Source organism: Pongo abelii, chromosome 9 (genome assembly GCF_028885655.2).
Source record: "Pongo abelii isolate AG06213 chromosome 9, NHGRI_mPonAbe1-v2.0_pri, whole genome shotgun sequence".
Classification (NCBI taxonomy): domain Eukaryota; kingdom Metazoa; phylum Chordata; class Mammalia; order Primates; family Hominidae; genus Pongo; species Pongo abelii.
Window position 1 is genome coordinate 85,850,245 of NC_071994.2, and position 16,776 is coordinate 85,867,020.

The 16,776-nt window shown below is 38.7% G+C and overlaps 1 protein-coding gene across 25 annotated transcripts in view; it reads right to left on the minus strand.

Annotated features, from left to right (window-relative positions):
- Positions 1 to 16,776, minus strand: part of DLG2 (discs large MAGUK scaffold protein 2) — a 2,173,778-nt gene that overhangs the window by 216,000 nt on the left and 1,941,002 nt on the right. Inside the window, exon 1 of one of the 25 annotated variants that reach the window (XM_054526120.2) lies at positions 10,882 to 11,431. The exons of the other annotated variants lie outside the window; for them this stretch is intronic. The gene's annotated coding sequence lies outside the window, so the exon portion shown is untranslated. Of the gene's footprint in view, positions 1 to 10,881; positions 11,432 to 16,776 lie in introns of those variants that run through there. 25 annotated transcript variants of the gene reach the window in all.

The window sequence follows — 16,776 nt, forward strand, 5'->3', positions numbered from 1 at the left end:
TTTCTGTTGTGAGCAAATGCTGTTTAGTATATAGAACATAAATTGAGATTTGTTTCTTAAGAATTAGATGAATGTAGGGGAAATCAATGGGAACCCACATTGCTTGAATCACACATCCTGATGTAGAGTCTGCATCGATTCATTTATCTTTTCATCCTTCTGTCCAATACTATTGAGCCCCTCCTACGAGCAGTCAATGGAAGGACAAAGAAAAATCTGTCCTTACTAATGAGCTCCCTCTGGTGATAAGATCCACCAAAACAGATAATTATCATATAATAAGATAAATGTAGTTAAAGAAATAAGCTGGGAGTATTTGAGATATAGCAAGAAAGACCCAACTGGTGGGGAGGAAGCGAAGAGAAACATCTTTCAGAAGGACAATTAATCAATCAATAAATAATGCTTATTTATTTTTTGTTTCATCAATATCCCTACTCACTTTCCCTCTCCTGTATCATTTTGAGGCAAATAATTTCATCCATGCATATGTCAGTGTGTAGCTCTAAAAGATAAGGGTTCTTGTTTTTAATATAAGCACAATACAATTGTCACATCTCAAATATTACCAATAACTTTTCACCACATATATAATTGATGTCCAAATCTCCAATTGTCTCATCATCATGACTTGTTTTACCATTTATGTTTTGTTTGAATTGAAATACACAAATGTTCATTGCTTACAATTTGTTTCTTTTAAGTGTTTCCCCTATGTCTCTTTTTTCTTTGCCAATTATTTATTGAAGAAGCCTGAGTTTTAAAGAATGAATGGAGGGTAAGACAAATAAAGGGGAGGGGAGTAAGGAAGGAAATCTAGAGAAATGGGACACCACGATAAAAAAATGTTGTAGAAACATTGAGGCTTTCCTTTATTTCCCTTCCTTCCCTTCTTTCCTTTCCTTCCCTTCCTTCCCTTTCTTCCCCTTCTTTCTTTCTTTTTTTCTTTTTGATGGAATTTCGCTCTTGTTGCCCAGGCTACTGCAATGGTGCCATCTCAGCTCACCACAAACTCTACCTCCCAGGTTCAAGCGATTCTCCTGCCTCAGCCTCCCAAGTGGCTGGGATTACAGGCACCACGCCCGGCTAATTTTGTATTTTTAGTAGATACAGGGTTTCTCCATGTTGGTCAGGCTGGTCTCAAACTCCTAACCTCAGGTGATCCGCCTGCCTTGGCCTCCCAAAGTGCTGAGATTACAGGTGTGAGCCACCACGCCCGACCTCCTTGATTTTCTTAAACATGCAAACTCTGTGAGCATACTTACTTATTTTGGGAAGATTGCTCAGTGTACTCCTAACAATATTCTTCTCTATATATCTAGTAAATTCCTGTATCATCTTCTAGCTCAGCTTCAGAAATTCTTCCCCACCTTTTCTATCTAATGTTGTCTCCATCCTCCTTTGAAGGATGTGTCAGCTGGCATTTATCAACCAGTATTTTTGGTGTGTTTGTGTTGAGGCATCATGTGAGATGCTAGGCATATAGGGATGAATGAAATCAAATCCCTGCCTTCAAGAAACTCTCAAGCCAGATGCGGTGGCTCACGCCTGTAATCCCAGCACTTTGGGAGGCCGAGGCGGGCGAATCACGAGGTCAGGAGTGTGAGACCAGCCTGACCAACATGGTGAAACCTGTCTCTACTAAAAATACAAAAAAATTAGCTGGGTGTGGTGGCACACACCTGTAATCCTAGCTACTCAGGAGGCTGAGGCAGGAGAATCACTTGAACCCGGGAGGTGGAGGTTGCAGTGATCCAAGATAGCGCCACTGCACTCACTCCAGCCTGGGCGACATAGCAAGACTGTCTCAAAAACAAAACAAAGCAAAACAAAGCAAACAAAAAAAACTCTCTGTGAGGTATTTTAGTAAGAAATGAGGCAATGCCTATGTTTCGGCCTAAAAACATATATTCTTCCACATAATTTTTAGTCATGACAAACACATGCTCATTGTCGTGCAAGGCATAACTGGAGAGTTTTTTTAAAAAGTGATATTTGCCATGGAATCATTAATAAATAGGCTCGCTCTTTCAGTTTCCATTTAAAGATGGAAAGCAACACTTTGTCAATAGGCTAAACATTTTGACTGTGTTTTATTGCTTATTCTAACGTCCTATGTTATGAAAAGGTCACGAGAAGACTAATGTTGGAAGATCAGATAATCAAATTTTAATGAGTTTAGCTAGTACCCTATGGCTCACATTTTATTCTTTATGTTGCTAGTGGGACAACTGAAGCAAGCAAGACAATAACGCATTATCCTGTAATATTTTAAAATGAGGTTGTTGATGGTGGAAGGCCCACTAGCACTTTTTTATTCGATTAAGGGGCTGCCAATACTTCCTTGGGTTTGCTATTGGCCCTTACAAGTAGAAAGATACGTCTTCATATTCACCATGCCAGCACCTAATACAGTGTCTTGCACATTGTGGTAAATGCTGGGTATCATATGTGCTGTCCTGCTACTTTTCAACTGTGTGAACAAGCCTCATTTTCTCCTCTATTTTTATAGTGCTACTGTGAGAAGTAAATGAGATAACATGTATTCAGTGCTTTGCACACAGCAGCAGTAAACAAATGGAGAATTTTGTTATTATTTGTTAAGTAAATGAATTTTAAAAATTGTACATTCTGCCATTGTCTTTTACTCCTTTACCTCTGCCCTATCCAAATCCCTGACCTGTCTTTCCAGACAACCTCAAATATCTCCTTTACCACTTTTTAAAAACTCATACAGGGCTGCCTTAAACATCTTAATATACCTAGTTATACATTGTTTCTGTGTCTAAATGTTATTCTCCCTAATTGTAGCTGTAAGTTCTTTAAAAATAAGATGAGTATTACATAGAAATGATGTCAAAATATTTACAACTAGCTGTGCCAGGTATTAATGCTTTAGTTGCTCAATCATGGAGATGTGTGAGAGTCCTAGGGAAGGGATTCAGGGGTTCCAGTTTGAAGCGGCTTGTAGAGGAGCACTCAGAGGGCCCAGGGTAGAAGCTATTTACTAACAAGAATATATTTCAATATTTTAAGAAGCAGAAGCACTGCCTGCAGCCAGAATACTAGTGCTGGCATCTTTGATACTTCTTTGGCATCCTCTATTTGTCAGGAACTCAACACAGTTACTGATAAGGTAAGAAATTCATCCAAGGAACAGTTTCTCTATTTGTACAAGGAAGCCACAAACAAGACAAAGAAGATTTTATCTGGTTTGTGCTATGGGGAAATGAAGTTATGCCATAATAATAATGGTACCTTTTAATGCTTATATGACATATGTGCTTTTAAATAAACATTATCTGTCACCCTTCCACTATTTTTAGTTGCTTCTTTCTCTGCACTGAAGAACTGTCTAATCTGAAGAGGAAGAAGCCAGTGCCCTGGGAAGCGTTTCCTACCTGGTCACTGCACCCTTCTCTGACTCAAGCATGTTTTCTGAGTTAAAGCAGAAGTCTTGGACTCCTCACTGACATAGCTGGGCTGGGAGCACTTACTCATGCCTGGATGCAGGTTTTCTGAACAGATTTTATACACCAGAAGCAAGAGGCAAGAGGAAATATACTTTGATTCTGTTTATTGCTATTATTGTCTGTTCTTTAGAAAGAAGCTAGATAGAAAAATGAATATTTAGGAGCATGCCCACCATGTAGGTGGATTGACAGCACTGAGACAAGCTTCATGATTGAAAAAAGAATGTTTTATCATTGCATTTGGATGCCAGAAAATTGTGAACTGTATGAGCACGCTTATGATAGAAAGTAACAGTTTTGTCACTTCCTCTTCTATGCTGTAAAAGTGGGAAAACAATCCAAAGTGTAGTTAATTAAATTTGGAGTCAGGAATTTTAGTGGAAAACTATTACCAAGCCCATTAAGTATAATTTTAATGAAGGAACTATTCTACTTCCTCAGTGGAAAGAAATGATGATTATTGCCAAAGGCTGAAGAACTTATGAATTATATAAACTTTGAATTATCCGGAAATCAGAGTAAAGTCTAATTTTTCTTTGAAGCATTGACATTTTTTAACAAATATTTTACTCTATGTCTCATTCCCAAAGTGATATACACCATACAATTAGCAAACACATGTACAAAAATATATTCTTATTTGTCTTATCATATTTTTTAGCATCACAAACATCATGATATCAAAATCCAAATACACTTGAGTTATTGCATAAGTCATTAATCTTCTCTGAGCAGGTTTAATCAGAAGTAAAAAGGAGAAGAAGAAGATGATGATGATTTTGTTCAAAATACTATAATTCTTGAGCCTGGTAACATACATTTTAAAGTTCACATTGATTGACTCCAAATCTGTATCCACATTGTAAAGAATCAGAACATTTGACAGTGGTTTAGCTTCTAACTCAATGGTCATTTTTCAACAACAAATTTTGGTGAGACTGATACTTTAGGTTTTCTGTTCCTTATTCTACTGGGCACACAGCTTCTGGCTGTCTGGTGATTTCTGCAATAGTGCCAACGTAAAGATAGGCAGCGAGTTGAACAATTACTTCATTAGCTTTTGTGACTGCAAGGAGCATTTTTCTCTACCTCAAATCCTTTCCTTCTTTCTTCTCCCCTAGCAAACTCCTAATCTTCATGGAAGCCAATTTAAGGACATGCACCATCATATGCTTTGCCTTCATTCCATTATGTTATGTACTAACTCTAGTAGACATTTGTACATTATGTATTGTACATTTCACAAGTTATAGATGGCTGCTGGATGCTTTTCCAGCATCCTTCCCCACCACCATCCCATCCTAACAGCAACAGCTGCCAAATTTCAGTTAAGGACTCATAATGTCCTGGGGAGACTATCTTTATCCTACCTAAGCTTTAGAATGGGGCAGGAGATTTGGTCTCATGTTCAGGGGTGGATAGAAGCCAGTCTCTTCAAAGTGAATTCTAGGAATCATTGCCAGGATCTCTTTCTAGCCGGATGTGACTATGAAAACAAGTTGTCCAGGAGCCACTGGCAACTGTCATGGGGCCATGAGGGCAATTAGTCTTGGTATGAAGCTAACACAAAGACAGGCAGTGTGGCAGGACCAAAAGGGATTTCTTGATAACATTGTGAGCTGAGCTACAGGATCAGATCTCTTGAAGCTAGCTTCACTGATGTACTTTTAAGTTATAATCACCAATATGAGTATATATTCCCTTTGGTGAGCAAGTCAGTTTGAGTCATCAGTTTAACTGCTGTATTTTCAGATTGGGTGAGCACTTAATGTAGGCATACTATGTGTTAAGTATTTACTGTGCCAGATACTTTCATACGGATGAGAGCATAGCTTATACTGGGAAATAAACTTATCTCATTTATATCTTCCCAACCGCCTGTGAGACAGGAATTGCTATACCTGCTTTATAGCAAAGGAAAGCAAGGTTGCAAGGTTTAGTAGTAGGGAATACTTCCAACAATGCATTCTGCCTTTCCACCTAGAAAACTACTTTGTTTTGCAAGCTTGACACAAGTTACAATGGAAAGCAGCCTTATCTGTTACTGTCATGGCTGAGAAGGAATCACATTTGCAACTAAGGGCCCATTTATCCATGTCTCTTGGATTATAAACTCCTTGAGTTCAAGGATTAAAATATTTCATCTTTGTTATCTCATCACCCAGCAGAGCACTTGGCACATGGTCCATGCTTAATAATAGACAAATGAACTAGAAAACAACCGAACAAAGCAAGGTAATCTGGATTATTTTGACTAGAACACATGGCTTTCCCAAGTATTTTGCATTTTTTTTTTATATTTGGCTTGACTCTTTCAGAGCTAGATGTTCACAATATACTAACAGCTATTTTCTCCTCTAATTTCCTAAAAGTGTGTTTTCCCTTTTCTTATAATCATATGAATGATTCATGTTTATTAAAAGTTCAAATGATAAATAAAACATAAAGAAGAAACTAAAAATAAAATGGAGATACTACCACCAAAGGCATGCTTTGTCTTGCTTTTGTTTGTTTGTTATCTCTTTGCACCATCCCTACTACCAACTCTTCCAGGTAAAATAAATATGGCACCCGTCAGTCTTCACAGAGTCATCAATTTAACTGCTGTGTTTTCAGATTGGGTGAACACTTAATGTAGGCACACTATGCGTTAAGTATTTACTCTGCCAGATACTTTCATATGGATGAGAGCATAGCTAATACAGGGAAATAAAGTTATCTCATTTACATCTTCCCAACTTCCTGAGACAGGAATTGCTATACCTGCTTTATAGCTAAGGAAAACAAACTTGCAAGGTGTAGTAGTAGGGAATACTTCCAACAACACATTCTGTCTGCCCACCTAGAAAACTACTTTGTGAAAATAATACTAAAAGGAACAAAAATAAAAGGAAAAAATCATTCATGTTAATTGCATAATAGCTTTCATTTCATTAAAAAAAAAATCCCCCAAATCTCAAATTTCTTAATAATTACAAAGATTTGTTGGTTAGAACTCCGGGCTGTTAATTCTCCTTAGGAGTGTCTTTGTCTCCAGTGTGACATAAGATGAAAAGGAACTATTGGGAGAATGATGCACTAAACAGAAGGGGCTGTAGTAATGGCATAAGACCACACAAAGCCATTGATAGCCATTTCTGCTTTGACTTGGCTCTTCCTACAGGGGGAACCTCCCCTGTGAGGCAGGGTTCCACTTGGATCCTTCAGGCAGTTTTCTATTAGTCCTCAGCTCTAAGTGTTACAATTGCAATTTACAACTAGAGATAAGGAAAATACACCTGAAATTAGCTAGGGTCTCTCCAAGCAACTGTTTTCAAGTGCCCTAAAAGACAAATGGCAGACAGTTTTAATCCAGCCAATCCTAAAATTGCTTTCCAAAGTAAGGCTATGCCCTCTGAACTAGAAAAGCCAATGTCTTCCCTTGAACCTGAGATCATCATTGTTTTGACCACTTCCTTCTTCAAATGATTTCTTTTGGGTTAACGGAGGAAAAAAGTCAAAAGCAAAAACAGACAAAAGCCCCACAAAACCAACGCAGTGGAATTTTAGTTTACCACTCTGAAATAGAAGTAAATGTTCTGCAACTCAAGGTAGGCTGACTCATATTTTTGGGACCCAGAACAAGAACATAAGCAGAAGCTCCCAGTCCTGGGCTAGCCCTTCTTCTTTTTCATAGTTTCTTCCTGCACCACAAAAGACCTTTCATGCAGATGTGTAGACATCTCAGCTCATGAGTGCAAGCAGTGATTAACAGCATCCATCCCTTGCCCTATTTCCTACCCTCATGCAAATAGAAGGCTCTTGGTTTCCCCTCAGACTCGGGGGCAGGGGGTTGGGGAGGCACATCATACACCTCTTGAAAGTGAGCTTAGGAATGTTTGGGGAAAAAATTATTGGGTTCTATTTACCCTGAATGTGATCCAGAAGGGAGAGAGAGCAAGATCTAAGTGAGCCCATCCTCTTGGCCTACAGCTTGCTCTAAAGCCAGAGATATGGGGAAATTTGCTCAGTTCAAAGGGTGGTACTGACTTAGGGTAATTTTCAGAGCCTGCCTTGAATTTGGTAGATTTACGACCTTTTTATGTTTCATTTTTTATATCAAATTTTATAGTTCAGTAAAAATAGGAGAGATGGCTCAGGAAAATGTGATCTTAACTGGCATAGACCAAAAGTGAGCGCAAGGAAATCCCCAACTTCATTTTTAAAATATTCCCTAAACTCTGAGAGGGATTAAACATATGAGGAGAGGAATCAAAGCAGATATGGGGCCAAGATCCCAAAATGGAAGTGTGAAGAGCTGGGCAAACTCTACTGCATACTTCCAACATGTTGGTCACCGTGTGGATCCTGAAATCAGACAGGCGTGGGTTTAAATCCTAGCACTGCTATATGCCAGTTTACATTAGTAGTATATTTAAACAAAATTTTCTTTATCAATTCCTCATTTGATAACGGAAAGCAAAATAGGATCTACCTGGTAGGGTAGTGATGAGGATTAAATGAGAAAATGCATGTAAAACCATTACCACATTATGATGCCTGGGACATCATAAACTATATTTACTAGTATTGTCAGTTATTTTAATACAACGTCAGGGCTGGAATTATGGCCTAGTTGTTATTTGGCAAATAATGTGGAAAGCTATGATATGTTATTTGGCATCAGTTTATTTCCATGTTCTCTATTTGAAATAAAATGTATTCTTTAAATAATTATGTAAGGACTTTGGATACTATTCTAGGAATTAGTTAAAAGTGAACAGAAAGGTAATAACCCTGTTTTTACTAGGTTTCCAAAATAAAAACAAAAACACAAAATGATCTAGTTATAAGAAGTATATCTTGTTAATTTAAAAAATTGTATAATCTTCTTGTTTACCATGCAAATTTCTTTCAAAATCAACATCTATCAAAATGAGTTAATATATTTGACAAAATACAATTTACAACAATAATGATTACCTTTCATTGGGCATCGCTTTGTGCTAAACAGTATACTATTTGCCTTATCTACGTCATCAATTTGGTTTAATTCTCCTAATTTTCCCTTCCTCCATTTTACAGATAAACAGTGTGAGGTGCAGACAATAATACTTGGTTGGGGACACAAAACCCCTGCCCTTTCCATTCACATCTTGCTGAGCCAGGTCTTTGAACAGCACCTTTAAACCTGTCCTTTTTGCCACCTTCCCTACCCTCTCAAAGGAAATTATAGGTGTCACGTAGGCAAAATTAACATTTGCCTCTTTCGCTTTTAATCCTGTTTTGAGAGACATGGTTTTGTGTGTATGTGCCCTGTAAGAGGGTTCTTGTCACAGCTGATATTTGTCTTGCTGTAAATTTAATTGGGAATAACTCATACTAAATTTTCTTTTGTTGCTATAAATAGAGTTCATCATGGGTGGGTGGAGAAAATAGAAAAACCACCACCAAATGAGAAGAAATTCAGTTTGTTGAGATTGGTACATAGGCTTATTTTTCCATAAAACCACACTGAATTAAAACCCAGATACTGCTGTAAAATAAACCGTTGAGTCTGGCATATAATTTTAAAAAATTTAATGTACAGTACAGCTCAAAGGTACTTTACAACAAATAAACTACATTGTTCTTGGCATTAAGATATATTAACACTTTTAGGACCCTTCAGCTGTGTGACCTAAGCTTTACAAAATGTCATAGGCTGGCTGGAACATCAAACACAGATGTTCATTTGTATCTGCGATGATTTGCTGAATTTCCTATCTTAATCACTATTGCTCTATCCAGAAGCTTTGAGCCAAACATAAGACATTTTACAGACCCCTTGTGGGGCAGCCGCTTGTGGATTAGAAACCAAGTCTCAGGTTACACACCCCTAAGTGCCAACCACAATACATCACTCCTCTGCTCTTTAAGCAGAACTTATTCAGAGAAATGGAAAATATGGAAAAGCTATTTATGGACAAAAGAAGCATGTACAAAAAAGTGTTCCTGAAAAAATATATATTCCATTTTCCAAATCTGCCAAGTTTTTGGTATAATCAGAGAGTATACTAAGAAAGGAGAAATAACTTTATTGGAAGTGTGGTGGTGCCGATAACCAAAATATTTATGCAAAAAATAAAGCAAAGAGTAAGCTAAGTCTTTGGTGAAAAAAATGCATACTTTTTTTCAAAGAGATGCTAAAATGAGTTGCTTTCTTTGAGGTTAAAGAGGACGTTTGTCAAATCTACAGATTCTACATGTAAAGAGAAATTACAATAGTGCACAGGTAAACACTTCGGACAAACAATTATGGGTTTAGAAGACAGTAGCTACTTGCCAGTGAAATAAAGCAAATGTCAACAAGCTAGACACACTTGAAACATTTGAAAAAAATGTCCTTGCTACTCCTCTCCATATATAATATGCCATATGACACCACAGTTAAATCTGCTATTGCAAAAAAAAGTACGTCAAGCTGTCGGTTTCCATGAGATTTGGACAGAGGCAAAACAACACAGCAGAGAGTCTAAGAAGGTACAGCTTTCACTTCTCTTTCCTTCTAAAGAGGAAATGACTTCCTATAGTTAGCTGACCAGGAGTTAGCACGCATCCTGCCTGGAGCTAGGACCTGGAGCAAATACCCGGAGCCCACCCAAATGAGACCAAAATGCAGCTTCAGGTAATTGTTAATGGTGATAATGAAACTAGAGAAAACAGCCAGCCACAAGTCATGCAAATACAACAGTCATGCCTTCTGCATTTGTCCGTCCTGCGGGTACGTCGTACAGCTCTTTCCGTAACGATCTAGTCTTTTCTTTCACTCCCTCTCCCACATCATCAACAGGCACGCCAAATGCAAATCTCACTGGATTCTGATCCCATCCCGGCAAAACGCAGGACTACCACCATACTGAGTTTCACAATAATCGCCACAATGCCAATTATTCACAGCCCCTCAGTTCTGTTCACACAAAAGATTGCAATTTGAATCTTGCCTTGCACAGGTTCAGCTCAGTTGGAGCTGGTTACCAGGCAAACGGTCTGTTTTAAGATTTGCCGATTGCTGAGGAGAGTGAATTAGGGGGGTGGGGATGGACAAACCACCCTGTACATACCTCCTTTTGGCAGCTAAGAAAAACAATTTCGTGACAAAGAGACTTGTTCTTTTCAAAGCTCACCCAACAAATGAAACTGATAGAATGAAACCTGAGAAACTTTAGCAACCAAAGAAAGCAGCCTTCCAAGGATCAAGGTGAATAATTGATTCATCGGGTTTTCTTTCATCTTTTAAGCTATTTTGCTCGTTAAAAGGAAATTGTGGAATTTGTCAGGAGTCCAAACACTGACACACACTTCTGACAGCAAGTGCATATTCCAAACTATGGGTACGTTTGCCAAGCTTATTCAACAACAACGATTAGCTGCAAAGCCAGGAACTTACCGAGCACAAAATTATTGGAACAAAGCAGGGAGGAGGCAGGAGGCACCAAAGGCAGCTTCTCCGTCTCCTTGGTGCCAGGTTCTCCTGTCTGCTGTCCGGTTCACACTTGCCTTTATAACTAAGACTCCGACAGAACTCACTAGCGGAACCTGATGAATTATAAAACAGCCCCTCCTAGATTCTCATATTTTACATCACAGGGGGTGACCATGCAGCATTCTCGCTCACTGGGTACATATATTTCCTTGTAACTCATCCTGATAAATATATCAGCCTTAGAAGCAGTGACAGTAATTGGTGTTTGGGATGTACCACTATTAACCAATAAGATGCTTTCCCACCATCAGTAGTGTACCCCCATCCTCTGCTCGTATTCCCCTACACCTTGTTAAGGTGGATCCACCCAACTCAGTGAGGGGTAGGCAAAGACAACAAAATGTGGAAAAAGCCCCTGCACCAATGCACATACAGCAAGGCATATTAGTCAGGGTTAAAGCTCTTAATAGTAAGGATCAACTCCTATATTTGCATAGCCTGCCACAGTCTACCAAACACTTTCACTCTCACTGAGTCTCTCAGTGACTAAAGAACGTATCAGGAGTGCTACAGTACAGATGAGCACCAGCGATCAGAGAGACTAAATTACTTTGTTTGGTATTCACTGAATTTAGGGAATGCAAGGAGTCCTAGAGATTAGGGAGTCCAACCTCCTTACTGTGCAGATAAGGAACCCCTGGCAAGAAAGATAAAGTGACTTGCCCAGGTCACACAAAGTGTGATTTGAACTTGAACCCAAACCCATATCTTCTGATGGCAAAGTACAGTGCCTTTCTATTGTACCATGCTGCCTGTGCAGCATGAAAGCCCAGCAAATGAGAAGACTGGAAATCATAAACAGTACTGTTGACCAAAAATCATTAATAGGCAGGCTTCATGGGGAGCAATGCCTGAGCTTTTTGTTTCCTCCCTGACAAGGTCAGTTTAACCTTTTAAGGTTCATCGAATAACAGCACTGGAAAACATGTTTTGGATAATAATAGCTAATATCTATTAAACACATTTTAGGTGCCATGCAGTATTCTAAATGCTTAGCATGTATTGACTCAATCTTCAAAATGTCCCTACTAGGTAAGTACTATCATGAGCAACATATTGCAGAGAAGCAGCTAAGATTCAGGGAAGTCAACTAATCCACGCAGGATCATACATCTGTTAAGTGGCAGAGCTCTAATGGACTCCAGGCAACTTAGTTTCAAAGCCCAGACTCATATATATTATCTGGCCCCAAGCAGTGTTTTACACTAAACTGCTAGAGGCAGATGAACAATGAGAGCAGACTGATTTACTATGGCCTTTAGTAGAAAGGATAAAAAGATGTTTTAGAATTCAACAGAATTGTGTTTAACCCTGTCTTTGCCACTAATTTACAATAATGCAGATTGTTTTATCTGTAAAATGGGTATATTAAAACCTACATCACAAGACTAAATGGAGACTATCAAGAAAATATAGTGCTTAGTTTATAGTATGTACCCTCAAATGGTTCTCATTCCCGCCGTATTTCCTTTGACAAAATGAATTTCTGCCACACCTTCTCCCTCAACTACCTTTTAAGATGTTAATTTTACTGTGCTAAGGAGTCTTCTAACCTGCCAGCCAGTGAAGGGGAAAAAGCCTTAAAGAGACCTAACATCTCTATACCAGAGATGGGCTTTCTATAAGAGAATGAAGGGCCCAGGGCTCTGTGGTGGGCTGCTGGCCCAGCTCACTAGCTTCTCTCTGCTTTACTTCCACCATTACTCAAATAAACTCATCAGCCCAAGAAAGCAAATTTACAACATGTCTGCTATCCACTGTGAGACCATCTTGGCTTCTCTCACCCTTTTCAAACAAGCTCCTACCACAAAACCCATAAAAACAATGAACTTTTATATGTAACTATACACTTACCGCCACTAAGTCACAGTGTGCCAAGCCGGAAGACAGGTATCTCTGTCTTGAACGTTCCACTGCTAACTCCTACTGTAAGTCAGTATAACCTAGTATTTGGCCACTGGTGAGGTCTCTATCTGATGAGCTCCTCCCTATCAGAAACTGCTATCTTCAAGGTATGCAGTCAGCATTCCTTGAGAGCCATCAGAAGTAACCCTCTGTGGGACAAGGTGATGTTGTAATGTTGCAGGATATGCAGGTTTAGACATGAGAGATTTTCTTAGCTCCATGTTTCCAGAGAATAACTCTGTGGCCAACTTAATTTGCTCACATACAGTCTGTTCTCTCCTTGTTTAGTTTTTCCTCTGAGCATCTTACTAGAGGGTCTGGAATATGCATGGATGAGATGCCCTCTTTCCTGACCATACTTAATAGTAGGTACTATAGGAGCAGAGGTAAGAAATATAATTGGAGGTAGGGGGTAGAGGAAGACATGTGCTTCTAAACTGGTAAGAGAAGTCAGATGTAAACAAAGAACAGGTGATAACTACGGCTACAAGATCAATGGTTACTTCCTATACGTCTAAAGTGGGCATCCACTTATTATCTGAAATGGCTTGGTCTCCAAGTCTTCTCAGTGCCTTCCACCTACATTTAGCCCCCAAATCCCCTCAGGAGCCATTTCTTTCCTGTCCATTTCCCCCTGATACCTGGCTATTCCACCATCATTCCATGAGAAATTAATATATATATGAGTCATTATAACTCTTATATTGTAGCATTTCTCTGTTCCCCTGTCACAAATAATAATTTTATACATATTCTTTCATAATTACCACTTCAACCAACAATTACTCTCAGACATAATGAACTATGTAGAGCCTTGAAGCTGTATCAATATTTTGCTTAAATTAGTGATGGTGCTAGTATTTACTGAGCACTTATTATGGGCTGACAATATACAAAACTTTATGCACATTTCTCATTTAACCTTGACAACAACTTTTTGAAATGGTCTGTACTATTATCTTTACTGTATAGGTGAGGACTCTGGCTAGAAAGGTTAGGTAACTTACTAACAGATGGCACAGTCAGAATAATAGCTGAGGTCTAAGACTACAGTACCTGTTCTCTTAACTCTCATATCCACTGCTTCTAAGCACTTGCGGCAACAGATAACATAAAACATTAGTGTCTGTTTTCACTTCCTCATATCCCATTCTCTTCTTTACTGACTTCAATCAGGCTTCCCACTAAAATTGTTCTTATCAAGGTAAATGAAAACATTGTCACTCACAAAATCAATATCCAGTGCACAGTCTTCAGTTTATTCAACCTCTCCCAGCATTTGGCAGAATCAATTACAACTTCCCTGAATCAATCATTTTCTCTGTTTGGTTATCAAGACCCCCTTGGTTTTTCTCCTACTTCACTAATCTATCCTTCTAGGTCTCCTTTGCTGGGCCCTCCTCTGCTTTCTGATATTTTAAATTTGAAGGTCCCCAAGTTTGTCATTAGACTTCTTTTTTATACTCACTCCCAAGGCTAGCCATCCAGTATCAAGACTCAAATGCCATCTGTAGATCAAAGGCTACCACATGTAGATCTCCAGTCTCAATCTGTGCTCTAAGCTCCAGACTCTTACATCCAGCTGCATACCACATCTAAGCATCTCTACTTGATTGTTTAATAATAGGCTTCTGATATTTAAAATGCTCAAAACTAAACTCTTGGTTTCCTCTCCTGAATCGGCTCTACTCCCAGTATGCACCATTTAAATAAATAGCACAATCATTGACCTAGTTGCTCTGGCCAAAAACCTGGGAGTCATTCTTGACTCTCCTTTTTATCTTACACCCCATGCCTTATTCATCATCAAATCCTGTCAACTCTGTCTTCAAAATGTACCCTCAGTCTTTTTTCTATTTCCACCCTCATCTCCCTAATCTATACCACTATCATTTCTCACATAGATTTCTGCAACCACCTCTTCACTGGTTTCTTTGTTTCCATTCTTGCCTTGCCACCACCCTTCCTCCACACAGCAGTCAGCCATGTTTTTAAAACAAAATTCAGACACCAACACTCTTTGCTCAGCTCCCTTCAGCAGCTCCCCTTTCACTTGGAATTTGCTCCTTTCACTGCAGCCAGAATTCCATCTGCTCAAGTGTCTCCTCGGAGGAGGAGATTTCGCTGACATCCTGTATAGAACAGCATCCTCTATTCCTCCATTTATCTCTCCCTCTTATTAGACTTCTAAAACATTTATAGTACTTATCTCTGCTTAAATATTATATACCAAATATTATATATTAAATGTATATATGAAATATTTTATATTTATTTGTTTATTTCTTTACTTTTGCTCCTCTACCCAACTAGAATATAAGCTCCATGAGGCCAGGGTCCTTGTCTTTTCTGTCCTTGGTTGAATCTCCAGCACCAGAACAGGACTTGCCACATAATATGTACATATTAAATGAATGTTATATGTAATATGTATTTATTAAATGAATGTATTTGAAGTCTTATTTTCACTACTTCTTAGTCCTATGTCCTTACACAAATTTCTTACTGTCCCTACATTATAAATTTCTCAATTATAACTTGTTTTTTAAAAACAAACAACCCTCCCTTATTTTTCTTTCTGATGCTTTATAGGTACTTTCTGATATATTCAGCTTATCCTGTGTATGACTTTGATACAACAGTTCCAGAGATTGGTCAATGTTGTGGGTTGAAATGTGTCACCCCAAAATTCACATGTTGAAGTCCTTGTCCCCAGTACCTCAGAATGTGAACTTATTTGGAAATAGAATGGTTGCAGATTTTATCAGTTAAGATGAGGTCATACTGGAATATGGTGGGCCACTACTTCAATCTAGATCAATATGGCTAATGTTCTCATAAAAACAGGAAATTTGAGCACAGAGGTGCACACAGGGAGAATGTTTTGTGGAGATGGGAGTTATGGTGCCATAAACCAAGAAACTACCAGAAGGCAGAGAAGAGGCCTAGACCAGGTATTTCCCTAGTGCCTTCGCAGGAAGAATGGCCAAAATAACACCTTGATTTCAGACTTCTGGTCTCCAAAATGTTGAAACAATACATTTCTCTTGTTCTAAGCCACCCAGTTTACGGTACTTTGTTACAGCAGCCTTAGGAAATAAATATAGTCAGTGAGATATTATCCTCATTTAGTACATGAGGAAATCGCAGCTGAGAAAAGTTGAGTAACTTGCCCCAGGTTTCACAGCTAGAAATTGGCAGGGCTGGGCTTTAACTCAAAATCTGTACGGCTTCAAAGTCTATGCACAGTGGTAGTGGTTCTTAGACACTGGTCCCTGGCCCTTGTTGGTCCAGAGCAGAATGAGAAAAGGAAGTAGGATGCAGTGATTTTTCATCAAGCTAAAATGACCTTCTTTTATTATAGAATTATTGCCTTGCTGCTATTTATTTTTTCTTCCTATTGTTTTGGTATTGTTCTTTTTACTTCTGAAATGATGGTGAGAATAAACAGTAGTTGGATTTTTTTTGTAAATTTTTATTTTGTTTTTTAATGTCTTTCATTTTATTGACAAGATAAAAAGTTGGCAATTCTGTGGCCTATACAAGTTTGTTCTGAAATGTTTCTGGTTTATGAAACATAAATGTCTGAAGACAAATGTTCCAATGCTGTCCCCTTTATGAAACAAGTCCTCAGCCTGGGCAACACTGTGAGGCCCCATCTCCGCTAAAACAAACAAACAAAAAATATCAGCTGGTCATGATGGCGTACATCTGAAGTCCCAGCTACTCAGCAGGCTGAGGGAGGAGGATCACTTGACCCCAGGAGCGCCACACTGACACTACAGTGAGGTATGATCACGTCACTGCACTTATGTTGCCTGGGTGACAGAGCAAGGCCCTGTCTCAAAAGAAAAAAAAAAAAGGAAGCTCTTCACAAACAGTGACACACTTGGT